General features: G+C 48.6%; 32 non-coding genes across 32 annotated transcripts; all 32 read right to left on the bottom strand.

Annotated features, from left to right (window-relative positions):
• Positions 1-64: 64 nt before the first annotated feature.
• Trnat-agu lies at positions 65-136 on the bottom strand. The gene has a single exon. It is a non-coding gene; the product is annotated as a tRNA-Thr (tRNA).
• Positions 137-473: 337 nt separating this feature from the next.
• Trnak-cuu lies at positions 474-546 on the bottom strand. The gene has a single exon. It is a non-coding gene; the product is annotated as a tRNA-Lys (tRNA).
• Positions 547-998: 452 nt separating this feature from the next.
• On the bottom strand, positions 999-1,071 carry Trnar-ucg. Its single transcript has one exon. It is a non-coding gene; the product is annotated as a tRNA-Arg (tRNA).
• Positions 1,072-1,577: 506 nt separating this feature from the next.
• On the bottom strand, positions 1,578-1,649 carry Trnat-agu. Its single transcript has one exon. It is a non-coding gene; the product is annotated as a tRNA-Thr (tRNA).
• A 337-nt stretch (positions 1,650-1,986) lies between these two features.
• On the bottom strand, positions 1,987-2,059 carry Trnak-cuu. Its single transcript has one exon. It is a non-coding gene; the product is annotated as a tRNA-Lys (tRNA).
• Positions 2,060-2,511: 452 nt separating this feature from the next.
• Trnar-ucg lies at positions 2,512-2,584 on the bottom strand. Its single transcript has one exon. It is a non-coding gene; the product is annotated as a tRNA-Arg (tRNA).
• A 503-nt stretch (positions 2,585-3,087) lies between these two features.
• On the bottom strand, positions 3,088-3,159 carry Trnat-agu. Its single transcript has one exon. It is a non-coding gene; the product is annotated as a tRNA-Thr (tRNA).
• A 337-nt stretch (positions 3,160-3,496) lies between these two features.
• On the bottom strand, positions 3,497-3,569 carry Trnak-cuu. Its single transcript has one exon. It is a non-coding gene; the product is annotated as a tRNA-Lys (tRNA).
• Positions 3,570-4,021: 452 nt separating this feature from the next.
• On the bottom strand, positions 4,022-4,094 carry Trnar-ucg. Its single transcript has one exon. It is a non-coding gene; the product is annotated as a tRNA-Arg (tRNA).
• A 506-nt stretch (positions 4,095-4,600) lies between these two features.
• On the bottom strand, positions 4,601-4,672 carry Trnat-agu. Its single transcript has one exon. It is a non-coding gene; the product is annotated as a tRNA-Thr (tRNA).
• A 337-nt stretch (positions 4,673-5,009) lies between these two features.
• Trnak-cuu lies at positions 5,010-5,082 on the bottom strand. Its single transcript has one exon. It is a non-coding gene; the product is annotated as a tRNA-Lys (tRNA).
• Positions 5,083-5,534: 452 nt separating this feature from the next.
• On the bottom strand, positions 5,535-5,607 carry Trnar-ucg. Its single transcript has one exon. It is a non-coding gene; the product is annotated as a tRNA-Arg (tRNA).
• A 506-nt stretch (positions 5,608-6,113) lies between these two features.
• Trnat-agu lies at positions 6,114-6,185 on the bottom strand. The gene has a single exon. It is a non-coding gene; the product is annotated as a tRNA-Thr (tRNA).
• A 337-nt stretch (positions 6,186-6,522) lies between these two features.
• On the bottom strand, positions 6,523-6,595 carry Trnak-cuu. The gene has a single exon. It is a non-coding gene; the product is annotated as a tRNA-Lys (tRNA).
• Positions 6,596-7,047: 452 nt separating this feature from the next.
• Trnar-ucg lies at positions 7,048-7,120 on the bottom strand. Its single transcript has one exon. It is a non-coding gene; the product is annotated as a tRNA-Arg (tRNA).
• A 503-nt stretch (positions 7,121-7,623) lies between these two features.
• Positions 7,624-7,695, bottom strand: Trnat-agu. The gene has a single exon. It is a non-coding gene; the product is annotated as a tRNA-Thr (tRNA).
• A 337-nt stretch (positions 7,696-8,032) lies between these two features.
• On the bottom strand, positions 8,033-8,105 carry Trnak-cuu. The gene has a single exon. It is a non-coding gene; the product is annotated as a tRNA-Lys (tRNA).
• A 452-nt stretch (positions 8,106-8,557) lies between these two features.
• Positions 8,558-8,630, bottom strand: Trnar-ucg. Its single transcript has one exon. It is a non-coding gene; the product is annotated as a tRNA-Arg (tRNA).
• A 500-nt stretch (positions 8,631-9,130) lies between these two features.
• On the bottom strand, positions 9,131-9,202 carry Trnat-agu. The gene has a single exon. It is a non-coding gene; the product is annotated as a tRNA-Thr (tRNA).
• A 337-nt stretch (positions 9,203-9,539) lies between these two features.
• Positions 9,540-9,612, bottom strand: Trnak-cuu. Its single transcript has one exon. It is a non-coding gene; the product is annotated as a tRNA-Lys (tRNA).
• Positions 9,613-10,064: 452 nt separating this feature from the next.
• On the bottom strand, positions 10,065-10,137 carry Trnar-ucg. Its single transcript has one exon. It is a non-coding gene; the product is annotated as a tRNA-Arg (tRNA).
• Positions 10,138-10,643: 506 nt separating this feature from the next.
• Trnat-agu lies at positions 10,644-10,715 on the bottom strand. Its single transcript has one exon. It is a non-coding gene; the product is annotated as a tRNA-Thr (tRNA).
• Positions 10,716-11,052: 337 nt separating this feature from the next.
• Positions 11,053-11,125, bottom strand: Trnak-cuu. The gene has a single exon. It is a non-coding gene; the product is annotated as a tRNA-Lys (tRNA).
• A 452-nt stretch (positions 11,126-11,577) lies between these two features.
• On the bottom strand, positions 11,578-11,650 carry Trnar-ucg. The gene has a single exon. It is a non-coding gene; the product is annotated as a tRNA-Arg (tRNA).
• A 506-nt stretch (positions 11,651-12,156) lies between these two features.
• Trnat-agu lies at positions 12,157-12,228 on the bottom strand. Its single transcript has one exon. It is a non-coding gene; the product is annotated as a tRNA-Thr (tRNA).
• A 337-nt stretch (positions 12,229-12,565) lies between these two features.
• Trnak-cuu lies at positions 12,566-12,638 on the bottom strand. The gene has a single exon. It is a non-coding gene; the product is annotated as a tRNA-Lys (tRNA).
• A 452-nt stretch (positions 12,639-13,090) lies between these two features.
• Positions 13,091-13,163, bottom strand: Trnar-ucg. The gene has a single exon. It is a non-coding gene; the product is annotated as a tRNA-Arg (tRNA).
• A 500-nt stretch (positions 13,164-13,663) lies between these two features.
• Trnat-agu lies at positions 13,664-13,735 on the bottom strand. Its single transcript has one exon. It is a non-coding gene; the product is annotated as a tRNA-Thr (tRNA).
• Positions 13,736-14,072: 337 nt separating this feature from the next.
• Positions 14,073-14,145, bottom strand: Trnak-cuu. Its single transcript has one exon. It is a non-coding gene; the product is annotated as a tRNA-Lys (tRNA).
• A 452-nt stretch (positions 14,146-14,597) lies between these two features.
• On the bottom strand, positions 14,598-14,670 carry Trnar-ucg. Its single transcript has one exon. It is a non-coding gene; the product is annotated as a tRNA-Arg (tRNA).
• A 503-nt stretch (positions 14,671-15,173) lies between these two features.
• Positions 15,174-15,245, bottom strand: Trnat-agu. The gene has a single exon. It is a non-coding gene; the product is annotated as a tRNA-Thr (tRNA).
• Positions 15,246-15,582: 337 nt separating this feature from the next.
• On the bottom strand, positions 15,583-15,655 carry Trnak-cuu. The gene has a single exon. It is a non-coding gene; the product is annotated as a tRNA-Lys (tRNA).
• Between the last annotated feature and the right edge of the window lie 274 nt (positions 15,656-15,929).

The raw sequence follows: 15,929 nt of genomic DNA on the forward strand, positions 1-15,929 counted from the left end.
GTTCGTCGTTCCAGACACTGCTTGCTATACGGCCACGACGCGCAACTGATTTCGAAAATTCGTTTGCCTCCTGTGAGGATCGAACTCACGACCCCTGGTTTACTAGACCAGTGCTCTGCCACTGAGCTAAAGAGGCGCGGCCTAGCGGTAGTTTTGCGTACTTCGTGCTTACGCTCGTCTGGATCATCAGGCTTAAGCTGACAACACTTCATATTACCGACTAATATTTGCAGCTATGGCGCACCATTACTGCTTGGCTACACATCTCACACGTAACCGATGTGCTCTCCAACCAACACCACTTACATTTCAGAACATGTCTTTGACACATGTCTACGAAATCACCTTCACCTTCAGATACACTTCCTTGCGACTGATGGAGACGTAGGCAAAGTTTTAAGTTGCTATTTCCATTACGTCACATTGATCAGAGAAACGGTAATTTACATCTGCAGCGGAACAAAATTACGTTCCGCCCAGCGTGGGGCTCGAACCCACGACCCTGAGATTAAGAGTCTCATGCTCTACCGACTGAGCTAGCCGGGCTGCGTCGGTGACTACGTGTCGGGTCGCACGACACACAGTTCTCGTTTCGGTGGGGTGGTCCCATACAGAATCTCTCCATGCTGCCTAATGTTTTCCTAGCGTCACACACGTCACGTACTTCAGTTTTATTTCATAATCATTTCTGAGAGGTACAGGAATTGCATGAAAACCTGCAGCGCTAGTGGTGTCAAAATTAACACACATATTTGATTTGACTCAGAAGCCGAACGGGTTACTTTCCGACGCTGTCTTAGATGCGCAAATGCCAGCCAAAACTCGCGGTGACGGCACTCAGCCGACCATTTCGCTAGATAACACCGTTCTGGCTGTGTGTGTACCAAGCTCAAGTGCATCTCCAAGCAGGAAATGGACAACAGCAACATTCAGACGATTTCGTACTGCTCAATAGCTACACTAAAACGGTGTGTTTCTTTTGCAGAATTGGAAAAACACGACCGTGACAGGATTCGAACCTGCAATCTTCGGATCCGAAGTCCGACGCCTTATCCATTAGGCCACACGGTCACTGGCCGCCAAGTATTCCTTACATTCGTGTCATCTCGAAACGCTCATACCGCTGAGGAATTGTGTTTTCGTTCTACACAGCCGCTGCCTCTTGCTGCTTCCCACCCATTCGTTACATGCAAGCCTTTACGAGACCGACCAAGTAGAGATTGGGAATCAAGACCACACACTTTGTGCATTCGAAATCGAAGGCAGGGCGTCCCTCGCCGCATTTGCTACGATGGCGATTTGCTACTTCTGCAGAAGCGGCGGCGTCGACGACGACGACGACGACGACGACGCTCGCGAGAGGCTCTGTGATATTTGAAAAACACATGTAAAAAATATAATTCAGACTGCCGCCTCCCACCCTACGCTGTACCGCTTTGGAAAATGCTTTATCTGCGACATTCGCCTCAATCACATCTGAGAGTAATTCTAAATAAAACACCTGTTGCTAATTGTTCGTCGTTCCAGACACTGCTTGCTATACGGCCACGACGCGCAACTGATTTCGAAAATTCGTTTGCCTCCTGTGAGGATCGAACTCACGACCCCTGGTTTACTAGACCAGTGCTCTGCCACTGAGCTAAAGAGGCGCGGCCTAGCGGTAGTTTTGCGTACTTCGTGCTTACGCTCGTCTGGATCATCAGGCTTAAGCTGACAACACTTCATATTACCGACTAATATTTGCAGCTATGGCGCACCATTACTGCTTGGCTACACATCTCACACGTAACCGATGTGCTCTCCAACCAACACCACTTACATTTCAGAACATGTCTTTGACACATGTCTACGAAATCACCTTCACCTTCAGATACACTTCCTTGCGACTGATGGAGACGTAGGCAAAGTTTTAAGTTGCTATTTCCATTACGTCACATTGATCAGAGAAACGGTAATTTACATCTGCAGCGGAACAAAATTACGTTCCGCCCAGCGTGGGGCTCGAACCCACGACCCTGAGATTAAGAGTCTCATGCTCTACCGACTGAGCTAGCCGGGCTGCGTCGGTGACTACGTGTCGGGTCGCACGACACACAGTTCTCGTTTCGGTGGGGTGGTCCCATACAGAATCTCTCCATGCTGCCTAATGTTTTCCTAGCGTCACACACGTCACGTACTTCAGTTTTATTTCATAATCATTTCTGAGAGGTACAGGAATTGCATGAAAACCTGCAGCGCTAGTGGTGTCAAAATTAACACACATATTTGATTTGACTCAGAAGCCGAACGGGTTACTTTCCGACGCTGTCTTAGATGCGCAAATGCCAGCCAAAACTCGCGGTGACGGCACTCAGCCGACCATTTCGCTAGATAACACCGTTCTGGCTGTGTGTGTATCAAGCTCAAGTGCATCTCCAAGCAGGAAATGGACAACAGCAACATTCAGACGATTTCGTACTGCTCAATAGCTACACTAAAACGGTGTGTTTCTTTTGCAGAATTGGAAAAACACGACCGTGACAGGATTCGAACCTGCAATCTTCGGATCCGAAGTCCGACGCCTTATCCATTAGGCCACACGGTCACTGGCCGCCAAGTATTCCTTACATTCGTGTCATCTCGAAACGCTCATACCGCTGAGGAATTGTGTTTTCGTTCTACACAGCCGCTGCCTCTTGCTGCTTCCCACCCATTCGTTACATGCAAGCCTTTACGAGACCGACCAAGTAGAGATTGGGAATCAAGACCACACACTTTGTGCATTCGAAATCGAAGGCAGGGCGTCCCTCGCCGCATTTGCTACGATGGCGATTTGCTACTTCTGCAGAAGCGGCGGCGTCGACGACGACGACGACGACGACGCTCGCGAGAGGCTCTGTGATATTTGAAAAACACATGTAAAAAATATAATTCAGACTGCCGCCTCCCACCCTACGCTGTACCGCTTTGGAAAATGCTTTATCTGCGACATTCGCCTCAATCACATCTGAGAGTAATTCTAAATAAAACACCTGTTGCTAATTGTTCGTCGTTCCAGACACTGCTTGCTATACGGCCACGACGCGCAACTGATTTCGAAAATTCGTTTGCCTCCTGTGAGGATCGAACTCACGACCCCTGGTTTACTAGACCAGTGCTCTGCCACTGAGCTAAAGAGGCGCGGCCTAGCGGTAGTTTTGCGTACTTCGTGCTTACGCTCGTCTGGATCATCAGGCTTAAGCTGACAACACTTCATATTACCGACTAATATTTGCAGCTATGGCGCACCATTACTGCTTGGCTACACATCTCACACGTAACCGATGTGCTCTCCAACCAACACCACTTACATTTCAGAACATGTCTTTGACACATGTCTACGAAATCACCTTCACCTTCAGATACACTTCCTTGCGACTGATGGAGACGTAGGCAAAGTTTTAAGTTGCTATTTCCATTACGTCACATTGATCAGAGAAACGGTAATTTACATCTGCAGCAGAACAAAATTACGTTCCGCCCAGCGTGGGGCTCGAACCCACGACCCTGAGATTAAGAGTCTCATGCTCTACCGACTGAGCTAGCCGGGCTGCGTCGGTGACTACGTGTCGGGTCGCACGACACACAGTTCTCGTTTCGGTGGGGTGGTCCCATACAGAATCTCTCCATGCTGCCTAATGTTTTCCTAGCGTCACACACGTCACGTACTTCAGTTTTATTTCATAATCATTTCTGAGAGGTACAGGAATTGCATGAAAACCTGCAGCGCTAGTGGTGTCAAAATTAACACACATATTTGATTTGACTCAGAAGCCGAACGGGTTACTTTCCGACGCTGTCTTAGATGCGCAAATGCCAGCCAAAACTCGCGGTGACGGCACTCAGCCGACCATTTCGCTAGATAACACCGTTCTGGCTGTGTGTGTATCAAGCTCAAGTGCATCTCCAAGCAGGAAATGGACAACAGCAACATTCAGACGATTTCGTACTGCTCAATAGCTACACTAAAACGGTGTGTTTCTTTTGCAGAATTGGAAAAACACGACCGTGACAGGATTCGAACCTGCAATCTTCGGATCCGAAGTCCGACGCCTTATCCATTAGGCCACACGGTCACTGGCCGCCAAGTATTCCTTACATTCGTGTCATCTCGAAACGCTCATACCGCTGAGGAATTGTGTTTTCGTTCTACACAGCCGCTGCCTCTTGCTGCTTCCCACCCATTCGTTACATGCAAGCCTTTACGAGACCGACCAAGTAGAGATTGGGAATCAAGACCACACACTTTGTGCATTCGAAATCGAAGGCAGGGCGTCCCTCGCCGCATTTGCTACGATGGCGATTTGCTACTTCTGCAGAAGCGGCGGCGTCGACGACGACGACGACGACGACGACGCTCGCGAGAGGCTCTGTGATATTTGAAAAACACATGTAAAAAATATAATTCAGACTGCCGCCTCCCACCCTACGCTGTACCGCTTTGGAAAATGCTTTATCTGCGACATTCGCCTCAATCACATCTGAGAGTAATTCTAAATAAAACACCTGTTGCTAATTGTTCGTCGTTCCAGACACTGCTTGCTATACGGCCACGACGCGCAACTGATTTCGAAAATTCGTTTGCCTCCTGTGAGGATCGAACTCACGACCCCTGGTTTACTAGACCAGTGCTCTGCCACTGAGCTAAAGAGGCGCGGCCTAGCGGTAGTTTTGCGTACTTCGTGCTTACGCTCGTCTGGATCATCAGGCTTAAGCTGACAACACTTCATATTACCGACTAATATTTGCAGCTATGGCGCACCATTACTGCTTGGCTACACATCTCACACGTAACCGATGTGCTCTCCAACCAACACCACTTACATTTCAGAACATGTCTTTGACACATGTCTACGAAATCACCTTCACCTTCAGATACACTTCCTTGCGACTGATGGAGACGTAGGCAAAGTTTTAAGTTGCTATTTCCATTACGTCACATTGATCAGAGAAACGGTAATTTACATCTGCAGCGGAACAAAATTACGTTCCGCCCAGCGTGGGGCTCGAACCCACGACCCTGAGATTAAGAGTCTCATGCTCTACCGACTGAGCTAGCCGGGCTGCGTCGGTGACTACGTGTCGGGTCGCACGACACACAGTTCTCGTTTCGGTGGGGTGGTCCCATACAGAATCTCTCCATGCTGCCTAATGTTTTCCTAGCGTCACACACGTCACGTACTTCAGTTTTATTTCATAATCATTTCTGAGAGGTACAGGAATTGCATGAAAACCTGCAGCGCTAGTGGTGTCAAAATTAACACACATATTTGATTTGACTCAGAAGCCGAACGGGTTACTTTCCGACGCTGTCTTAGATGCGCAAATGCCAGCCAAAACTCGCGGTGACGGCACTCAGCCGACCATTTCGCTAGATAACACCGTTCTGGCTGTGTGTGTATCAAGCTCAAGTGCATCTCCAAGCAGGAAATGGACAACAGCAACATTCAGACGATTTCGTACTGCTCAATAGCTACACTAAAACGGTGTGTTTCTTTTGCAGAATTGGAAAAACACGACCGTGACAGGATTCGAACCTGCAATCTTCGGATCCGAAGTCCGACGCCTTATCCATTAGGCCACACGGTCACTGGCCGCCAAGTATTCCTTACATTCGTGTCATCTCGAAACGCTCATACCGCTGAGGAATTGTGTTTTCGTTCTACACAGCCGCTGCCTCTTGCTGCTTCCCACCCATTCGTTACATGCAAGCCTTTACGAGACCGACCAAGTAGAGATTGGGAATCAAGACCACACACTTTGTGCATTCGAAATCGAAGGCAGGGCGTCCCTCGCCGCATTTGCTACGATGGCGATTTGCTACTTCTGCAGAAGCGGCGGCGTCGACGACGACGACGACGACGACGACGCTCGCGAGAGGCTCTGTGATATTTGAAAAACACATGTAAAAAATATAATTCAGACTGCCGCCTCCCACCCTACGCTGTACCGCTTTGGAAAATGCTTTATCTGCGACATTCGCCTCAATCACATCTGAGAGTAATTCTAAATAAAACACCTGTTGCTAATTGTTCGTCGTTCCAGACACTGCTTGCTATACGGCCACGACGCGCAACTGATTTCGAAAATTCGTTTGCCTCCTGTGAGGATCGAACTCACGACCCCTGGTTTACTAGACCAGTGCTCTGCCACTGAGCTAAAGAGGCGCGGCCTAGCGGTAGTTTTGCGTACTTCGTGCTTACGCTCGTCTGGATCATCAGGCTTAAGCTGACAACACTTCATATTACCGACTAATATTTGCAGCTATGGCGCACCATTACTGCTTGGCTACACATCTCACACGTAACCGATGTGCTCTCCAACCAACACCACTTACATTTCAGAACATGTCTTTGACACATGTCTACGAAATCACCTTCACCTTCAGATACACTTCCTTGCGACTGATGGAGACGTAGGCAAAGTTTTAAGTTGCTATTTCCATTACGTCACATTGATCAGAGAAACGGTAATTTACATCTGCAGCGGAACAAAATTACGTTCCGCCCAGCGTGGGGCTCGAACCCACGACCCTGAGATTAAGAGTCTCATGCTCTACCGACTGAGCTAGCCGGGCTGCGTCGGTGACTACGTGTCGGGTCGCACGACACACAGTTCTCGTTTCGGTGGGGTGGTCCCATACAGAATCTCTCCATGCTGCCTAATGTTTTCCTAGCGTCACACACGTCACGTACTTCAGTTTTATTTCATAATCATTTCTGAGAGGTACAGGAATTGCATGAAAACCTGCAGCGCTAGTGGTGTCAAAATTAACACACATATTTGATTTGACTCAGAAGCCGAACGGGTTACTTTCCGACGCTGTCTTAGATGCGCAAATGCCAGCCAAAACTCGCGGTGACGGCACTCAGCCGACCATTTCGCTAGATAACACCGTTCTGGCTGTGTGTGTATCAAGCTCAAGTGCATCTCCAAGCAGGAAATGGACAACAGCAACATTCAGACGATTTCGTACTGCTCAATAGCTACACTAAAACGGTGTGTTTCTTTTGCAGAATTGGAAAAACACGACCGTGACAGGATTCGAACCTGCAATCTTCGGATCCGAAGTCCGACGCCTTATCCATTAGGCCACACGGTCACTGGCCGCCAAGTATTCCTTACATTCGTGTCATCTCGAAACGCTCATACCGCTGAGGAATTGTGTTTTCGTTCTACACAGCCGCTGCCTCTTGCTGCTTCCCACCCATTCGTTACATGCAAGCCTTTACGAGACCGACCAAGTAGAGATTGGGAATCAAGACCACACACTTTGTGCATTCGAAATCGAAGGCAGGGCGTCCCTCGCCGCATTTGCTACGATGGCGATTTGCTACTTCTGCAGAAGCGGCGGCGTCGACGACGACGACGACGACGACGCTCGCGAGAGGCTCTGTGATATTTGAAAAACACATGTAAAAAATATAATTCAGACTGCCGCCTCCCACCCTACGCTGTACCGCTTTGGAAAATGCTTTATCTGCGACATTCGCCTCAATCACATCTGAGAGTAATTCTAAATAAAACACCTGTTGCTAATTGTTCGTCGTTCCAGACACTGCTTGCTATACGGCCACGACGCGCAACTGATTTCGAAAATTCGTTTGCCTCCTGTGAGGATCGAACTCACGACCCCTGGTTTACTAGACCAGTGCTCTGCCACTGAGCTAAAGAGGCGCGGCCTAGCGGTAGTTTTGCGTACTTCGTGCTTACGCTCGTCTGGATCATCAGGCTTAAGCTGACAACACTTCATATTACCGACTAATATTTGCAGCTATGGCGCACCATTACTGCTTGGCTACACATCTCACACGTAACCGATGTGCTCTCCAACCAACACCACTTACATTTCAGAACATGTCTTTGACACATGTCTACGAAATCACCTTCACCTTCAGATACACTTCCTTGCGACTGATGGAGACGTAGGCAAAGTTTTAAGTTGCTATTTCCATTACGTCACATTGATCAGAGAAACGGTAATTTACATCTGCAGCGGAACAAAATTACGTTCCGCCCAGCGTGGGGCTCGAACCCACGACCCTGAGATTAAGAGTCTCATGCTCTACCGACTGAGCTAGCCGGGCTGCGTCGGTGACTACGTGTCGGGTCGCACGACACACAGTTCTCGTTTCGGTGGGGTGGTCCCATACAGAATCTCTCCATGCTGCCTAATGTTTTCCTAGCGTCACACACGTCACGTACTTCAGTTTTATTTCATAATCATTTCTGAGAGGTACAGGAATTGCATGAAAACCTGCAGCGCTAGTGGTGTCAAAATTAACACACATATTTGATTTGACTCAGAAGCCGAACGGGTTACTTTCCGACGCTGTCTTAGATGCGCAAATGCCAGCCAAAACTCGCGGTGACGGCACTCAGCCGACCATTTCGCTAGATAACACCGTTCTGGCTGTGTGTGTATCAAGCTCAAGTGCATCTCCAAGCAGGAAATGGACAACAGCAACATTCAGACGATTTCGTACTGCTCAATAGCTACACTAAAACGGTGTGTTTCTTTTGCAGAATTGGAAAAACACGACCGTGACAGGATTCGAACCTGCAATCTTCGGATCCGAAGTCCGACGCCTTATCCATTAGGCCACACGGTCACTGGCCGCCAAGTATTCCTTACATTCGTGTCATCTCGAAACGCTCATACCGCTGAGGAATTGTGTTTTCGTTCTACACAGCCGCTGCCTCTTGCTGCTTCCCACCCATTCGTTACATGCAAGCCTTTACGAGACCGACCAAGTAGAGATTGGGAATCAAGACCACACACTTTGTGCATTCGAAATCGAAGGCAGGGCGTCCCTCGCCGCATTTGCTACGATGGCGATTTGCTACTTCTGCAGAAGCGGCGGCGTCGACGACGACGACGACGACGCTCGCGAGAGGCTCTGTGATATTTGAAAAACACATGTAAAAAATATAATTCAGACTGCCGCCTCCCACCCTACGCTGTACCGCTTTGGAAAATGCTTTATCTGCGACATTCGCCTCAATCACATCTGAGAGTAATTCTAAATAAAACACCTGTTGCTAATTGTTCGTCGTTCCAGACACTGCTTGCTATACGGCCACGACGCGCAACTGATTTCGAAAATTCGTTTGCCTCCTGTGAGGATCGAACTCACGACCCCTGGTTTACTAGACCAGTGCTCTGCCACTGAGCTAAAGAGGCGCGGCCTAGCGGTAGTTTTGCGTACTTCGTGCTTACGCTCGTCTGGATCATCAGGCTTAAGCTGACAACACTTCATATTACCGACTAATATTTGCAGCTATGGCGCACCATTACTGCTTGGCTACACATCTCACACGTAACCGATGTGCTCTCCAACCAACACCACTTACATTTCAGAACATGTCTTTGACACATGTCTACGAAATCACCTTCACCTTCAGATACACTTCCTTGCGACTGATGGAGACGTAGGCAAAGTTTTAAGTTGCTATTTCCATTACGTCACATTGATCAGAGAAACGGTAATTTACATCTGCAGCGGAACAAAATTACGTTCCGCCCAGCGTGGGGCTCGAACCCACGACCCTGAGATTAAGAGTCTCATGCTCTACCGACTGAGCTAGCCGGGCTGCGTCGGTGACTACGTGTCGGGTCGCACGACACACAGTTCTCGTTTCGGTGGGGTGGTCCCATACAGAATCTCTCCATGCTGCCTAATGTTTTCCTAGCGTCACACACGTCACGTACTTCAGTTTTATTTCATAATCATTTCTGAGAGGTACAGGAATTGCATGAAAACCTGCAGCGCTAGTGGTGTCAAAATTAACACACATATTTGATTTGACTCAGAAGCCGAACGGGTTACTTTCCGACGCTGTCTTAGATGCGCAAATGCCAGCCAAAACTCGCGGTGACGGCACTCAGCCGACCATTTCGCTAGATAACACCGTTCTGGCTGTGTGTGTATCAAGCTCAAGTGCATCTCCAAGCAGGAAATGGACAACAGCAACATTCAGACGATTTCGTACTGCTCAATAGCTACACTAAAACGGTGTGTTTCTTTTGCAGAATTGGAAAAACACGACCGTGACAGGATTCGAACCTGCAATCTTCGGATCCGAAGTCCGACGCCTTATCCATTAGGCCACACGGTCACTGGCCGCCAAGTATTCCTTACATTCGTGTCATCTCGAAACGCTCATACCGCTGAGGAATTGTGTTTTCGTTCTACACAGCCGCTGCCTCTTGCTGCTTCCCACCCATTCGTTACATGCAAGCCTTTACGAGACCGACCAAGTAGAGATTGGGAATCAAGACCACACACTTTGTGCATTCGAAATCGAAGGCAGGGCGTCCCTCGCCGCATTTGCTACGATGGCGATTTGCTACTTCTGCAGAAGCGGCGGCGTCGACGACGACGACGACGACGACGACGCTCGCGAGAGGCTCTGTGATATTTGAAAAACACATGTAAAAAATATAATTCAGACTGCCGCCTCCCACCCTACGCTGTACCGCTTTGGAAAATGCTTTATCTGCGACATTCGCCTCAATCACATCTGAGAGTAATTCTAAATAAAACACCTGTTGCTAATTGTTCGTCGTTCCAGACACTGCTTGCTATACGGCCACGACGCGCAACTGATTTCGAAAATTCGTTTGCCTCCTGTGAGGATCGAACTCACGACCCCTGGTTTACTAGACCAGTGCTCTGCCACTGAGCTAAAGAGGCGCGGCCTAGCGGTAGTTTTGCGTACTTCGTGCTTACGCTCGTCTGGATCATCAGGCTTAAGCTGACAACACTTCATATTACCGACTAATATTTGCAGCTATGGCGCACCATTACTGCTTGGCTACACATCTCACACGTAACCGATGTGCTCTCCAACCAACACCACTTACATTTCAGAACATGTCTTTGACACATGTCTACGAAATCACCTTCACCTTCAGATACACTTCCTTGCGACTGATGGAGACGTAGGCAAAGTTTTAAGTTGCTATTTCCATTACGTCACATTGATCAGAGAAACGGTAATTTACATCTGCAGCGGAACAAAATTACGTTCCGCCCAGCGTGGGGCTCGAACCCACGACCCTGAGATTAAGAGTCTCATGCTCTACCGACTGAGCTAGCCGGGCTGCGTCGGTGACTACGTGTCGGGTCGCACGACACACAGTTCTCGTTTCGGTGGGGTGGTCCCATACAGAATCTCTCCATGCTGCCTAATGTTTTCCTAGCGTCACACACGTCACGTACTTCAGTTTTATTTCATAATCATTTCTGAGAGGTACAGGAATTGCATGAAAACCTGCAGCGCTAGTGGTGTCAAAATTAACACACATATTTGATTTGACTCAGAAGCCGAACGGGTTACTTTCCGACGCTGTCTTAGATGCGCAAATGCCAGCCAAAACTCGCGGTGACGGCACTCAGCCGACCATTTCGCTAGATAACACCGTTCTGGCTGTGTGTGTATCAAGCTCAAGTGCATCTCCAAGCAGGAAATGGACAACAGCAACATTCAGACGATTTCGTACTGCTCAATAGCTACACTAAAACGGTGTGTTTCTTTTGCAGAATTGGAAAAACACGACCGTGACAGGATTCGAACCTGCAATCTTCGGATCCGAAGTCCGACGCCTTATCCATTAGGCCACACGGTCACTGGCCGCCAAGTATTCCTTACATTCGTGTCATCTCGAAACGCTCATACCGCTGAGGAATTGTGTTTTCGTTCTACACAGCCGCTGCCTCTTGCTGCTTCCCACCCATTCGTTACATGCAAGCCTTTACGAGACCGACCAAGTAGAGATTGGGAATCAAGACCACACACTTTGTGCATTCGAAATCGAAGGCAGGGCGTCCCTCGCCGCATTTGCTACGATGGCGATTTGCTACTTCTGCAGAAGCGGCGGCGTCGACGACGACGACGACGACGACGACGCTCGCGAGAGGCTCTGTGATATTTGAAAAACACATGTAAAAAATATAATTCAGACTGCCGCCTCCCACCCTACGCTGTACCGCTTTGGAAAATGCTTTATCTGCGACATTCGCCTCAATCACATCTGAGAGTAATTCTAAATAAAACACCTGTTGCTAATTGTTCGTCGTTCCAGACACTGCTTGCTATACGGCCACGACGCGCAACTGATTTCGAAAATTCGTTTGCCTCCTGTGAGGATCGAACTCACGACCCCTGGTTTACTAGACCAGTGCTCTGCCACTGAGCTAAAGAGGCGCGGCCTAGCGGTAGTTTTGCGTACTTCGTGCTTACGCTCGTCTGGATCATCAGGCTTAAGCTGACAACACTTCATATTACCGACTAATATTTGCAGCTATGGCGCACCATTACTGCTTGGCTACACATCTCACACGTAACCGATGTGCTCTCCAACCAACACCACTTACATTTCAGAACATGTCTTTGACACATGTCTACGAAATCACCTTCACCTTCAGATACACTTCCTTGCGACTGATGGAGACGTAGGCAAAGTTTTAAGTTGCTATTTCCATTACGTCACATTGATCAGAGAAACGGTAATTTACATCTGCAGCGGAACAAAATTACGTTCCGCCCAGCGTGGGGCTCGAACCCACGACCCTGAGATTAAGAGTCTCATGCTCTACCGACTGAGCTAGCCGGGCTGCGTCGGTGACTACGTGTCGGGTTGCACGACACACAGTTCTCGTTTCGGTGGGGTGGTCCCATACAGAATCTCTCCATGCTGCCTAATGTTTTCCTAGCGTCACACACGTCACGTACTTCAGTTTTATTTCATAATCATTTCTGAGAGGTACAGGAATTGCATGAAAACCTGCAGCGCTAGTGGTGTCAAAATTAACACACATATTTGATTTGACTCAGAAGCCGAACGGGTTACTTTCCGACGCTGTCTTAGATGCGCAAATGCCAGCCAAAACTCGCGGTGACGGCACTCAGCCGACCATTTCGCTAGATAACACCGTTCTGGCTGTGTGTGTATCAAGCTCAAGTGCATCTCCAAGCAGGAAATGGACAACAGCAACATTCAGACGATTTCGTACTGCTCAATAGCTACACTAAAACGGTGTGTTTCTTTTGCAGAATTGGAAAAACACGACCGTGACAGGATTCGAACCTGCAATCTTCGGATCCGAAGTCCGACGCCTTATCCATTAGGCCACACGGTCACTGGCCGCCAAGTATTCCTTACATTCGTGTCATCTCGAAACGCTCATACCGCTGAGGAATTGTGTTTTCGTTCTACACAGCCGCTGCCTCTTGCTGCTTCCCACCCATTCGTTACATGCAAGCCTTTACGAGACCGACCAAGTAGAGATTGGGAATCAAGACCACACACTTTGTGCATTCGAAATCGAAGGCAGGGCGTCCCTCGCCGCATTTGCTACGATGGCGATTTGCTACTTCTGCAGAAGCGGCGGCGTCGACGACGACGACGACGACGCTCGCGAGAGGCTCTGTGATATTTGAAAAACACATGTAAAAAATATAATTCAGACTGCCGCCTCCCACCCTACGCTGTACCGCTTTGGAAAATGCTTTATCTGCGACATTCGCCTCAATCACATCTGAGAGTAATTCTAAATAAAACACCTGTTGCTAATTGTTCGTCGTTCCAGACACTGCTTGCTATACGGCCACGACGCGCAACTGATTTCGAAAATTCGTTTGCCTCCTGTGAGGATCGAACTCACGACCCCTGGTTTACTAGACCAGTGCTCTGCCACTGAGCTAAAGAGGCGCGGCCTAGCGGTAGTTTTGCGTACTTCGTGCTTACGCTCGTCTGGATCATCAGGCTTAAGCTGACAACACTTCATATTACCGACTAATATTTGCAGCTATGGCGCACCATTACTGCTTGGCTACACATCTCACACGTAACCGATGTGCTCTCCAACCAACACCACTTACATTTCAGAACATGTCTTTGACACATGTCTACGAAATCACCTTCACCTTCAGATACACTTCCTTGCGACTGATGGAGACGTAGGCAAAGTTTTAAGTTGCTATTTCCATTACGTCACATTGATCAGAGAAACGGTAATTTACATCTGCAGCGGAACAAAATTACGTTCCGCCCAGCGTGGGGCTCGAACCCACGACCCTGAGATTAAGAGTCTCATGCTCTACCGACTGAGCTAGCCGGGCTGCGTCGGTGACTACGTGTCGGGTCGCACGACACACAGTTCTCGTTTCGGTGGGGTGGTCCCATACAGAATCTCTCCATGCTGCCTAATGTTTTCCTAGCGTCACACACGTCACGTACTTCAGTTTTATTTCATAATCATTTCTGAGAGGTACAGGAATTGCATGAAAACCTGCAGCGCTAGTGGTGTCAAAATTAACACACATATTTGATTTGACTCAGAAGCCGAACGGGTTACTTTCCGACGCTGTCTTAGATGCGCAAATGCCAGCCAAAACTCGCGGTGACGGCACTCAGCCGACCATTTCGCTAGATAACACCGTTCTGGCTGTGTGTGTATCAAGCTCAAGTGCATCTCCAAGCAGGAAATGGACAACAGCAACATTCAGACGATTTCGTACTGCTCAATAGCTACACTAAAACGGTGTGTTTCTTTTGCAGAATTGGAAAAACACGACCGTGACAGGATTCGAACCTGCAATCTTCGGATCCGAAGTCCGACGCCTTATCCATTAGGCCACACGGTCACTGGCCGCCAAGTATTCCTTACATTCGTGTCATCTCGAAACGCTCATACCGCTGAGGAATTGTGTTTTCGTTTTACACAGCCGCTGCCTCTTGCTGCTTCCCACCCATTCGTTACATGCAAGCCTTTACGAGACCGACCAAGTAGAGATTGGGAATCAAGACCACACACTTTGTGCATTCGAAATCGAAGGCAGGGCGTCCCTCGCCGCATTTGCTACGATGGCGATTTGCTACTTCTGCAGAAGCGGCGGCGTCGACGACGACGACGACGACGACGCTCGCGAGAGGCTCTGTGATATTTGAAAAACACATGTAAAAAATATAATTCAGACTGCCGCCTCCCACCCTACGCTGTACCGCTTTGGAAAATGCTTTATCTGCGACATTCGCCTCAATCACATCTGAGAGTAATTCTAAATAAAACACCTGTTGCTAATTGTTCGTCGTTCCAGACACTGCTTGCTATACGGCCACGACGCGCAACTGATTTCGAAAATTCGTTTGCCTCCTGTGAGGATCGAACTCACGACCCCTGGTTTACTAGACCAGTGCTCTGCCACTGAGCTAAAGAGGCGCGGCCTAGCGGTAGTTTTGCGTACTTCGTGCTTACGCTCGTCTGGATCATCAGGCTTAAGCTGACAACACTTCATATTACCGACTAATATTTGCAGCTATGGCGCACCATTACTGCTTGGCTACACATCTCACACGTAACCGATGTGCTCTCCAACCAACACCACTTACATTTCAGAACATGTCTTTGACACATGTCTACGAAATCACCTTCACCTTCAGATACACTTCCTTGCGACTGATGGAGACGTAGGCAAAGTTTTAAGTTGCTATTTCCATTACGTCACATTGATCAGAGAAACGGTAATTTACATCTGCAGCGGAACAAAATTACGTTCCGCCCAGCGTGGGGCTCGAACCCACGACCCTGAGATTAAGAGTCTCATGCTCTACCGACTGAGCTAGCCGGGCTGCGTCGGTGACTACGTGTCGGGTCGCACGACACACAGTTCTCGTTTCGGTGGGGTGGTCCCATACAGAATCTCTCCATGCTGCCTAATGTTTTCCTAGCGTCACACACGTCACGTACTTCAGTTTTATTTCATAATCATTTCTGAGAGGTACAGGAATTGCATGAAAACCTGCAGCGCTAGTGGTGTCAAAATTAACACACATATTTGATTTGACTCAGAAGCCGAACGGGTTACTTTCCGACGCTGTCTTAGATGCGCAAATGCCAGCCAAA

Source organism: Schistocerca americana, unplaced genomic scaffold (genome assembly GCF_021461395.2).
Source record: "Schistocerca americana isolate TAMUIC-IGC-003095 unplaced genomic scaffold, iqSchAmer2.1 HiC_scaffold_147, whole genome shotgun sequence".
NCBI lineage: Eukaryota > Metazoa > Arthropoda > Insecta > Orthoptera > Acrididae > Schistocerca > Schistocerca americana.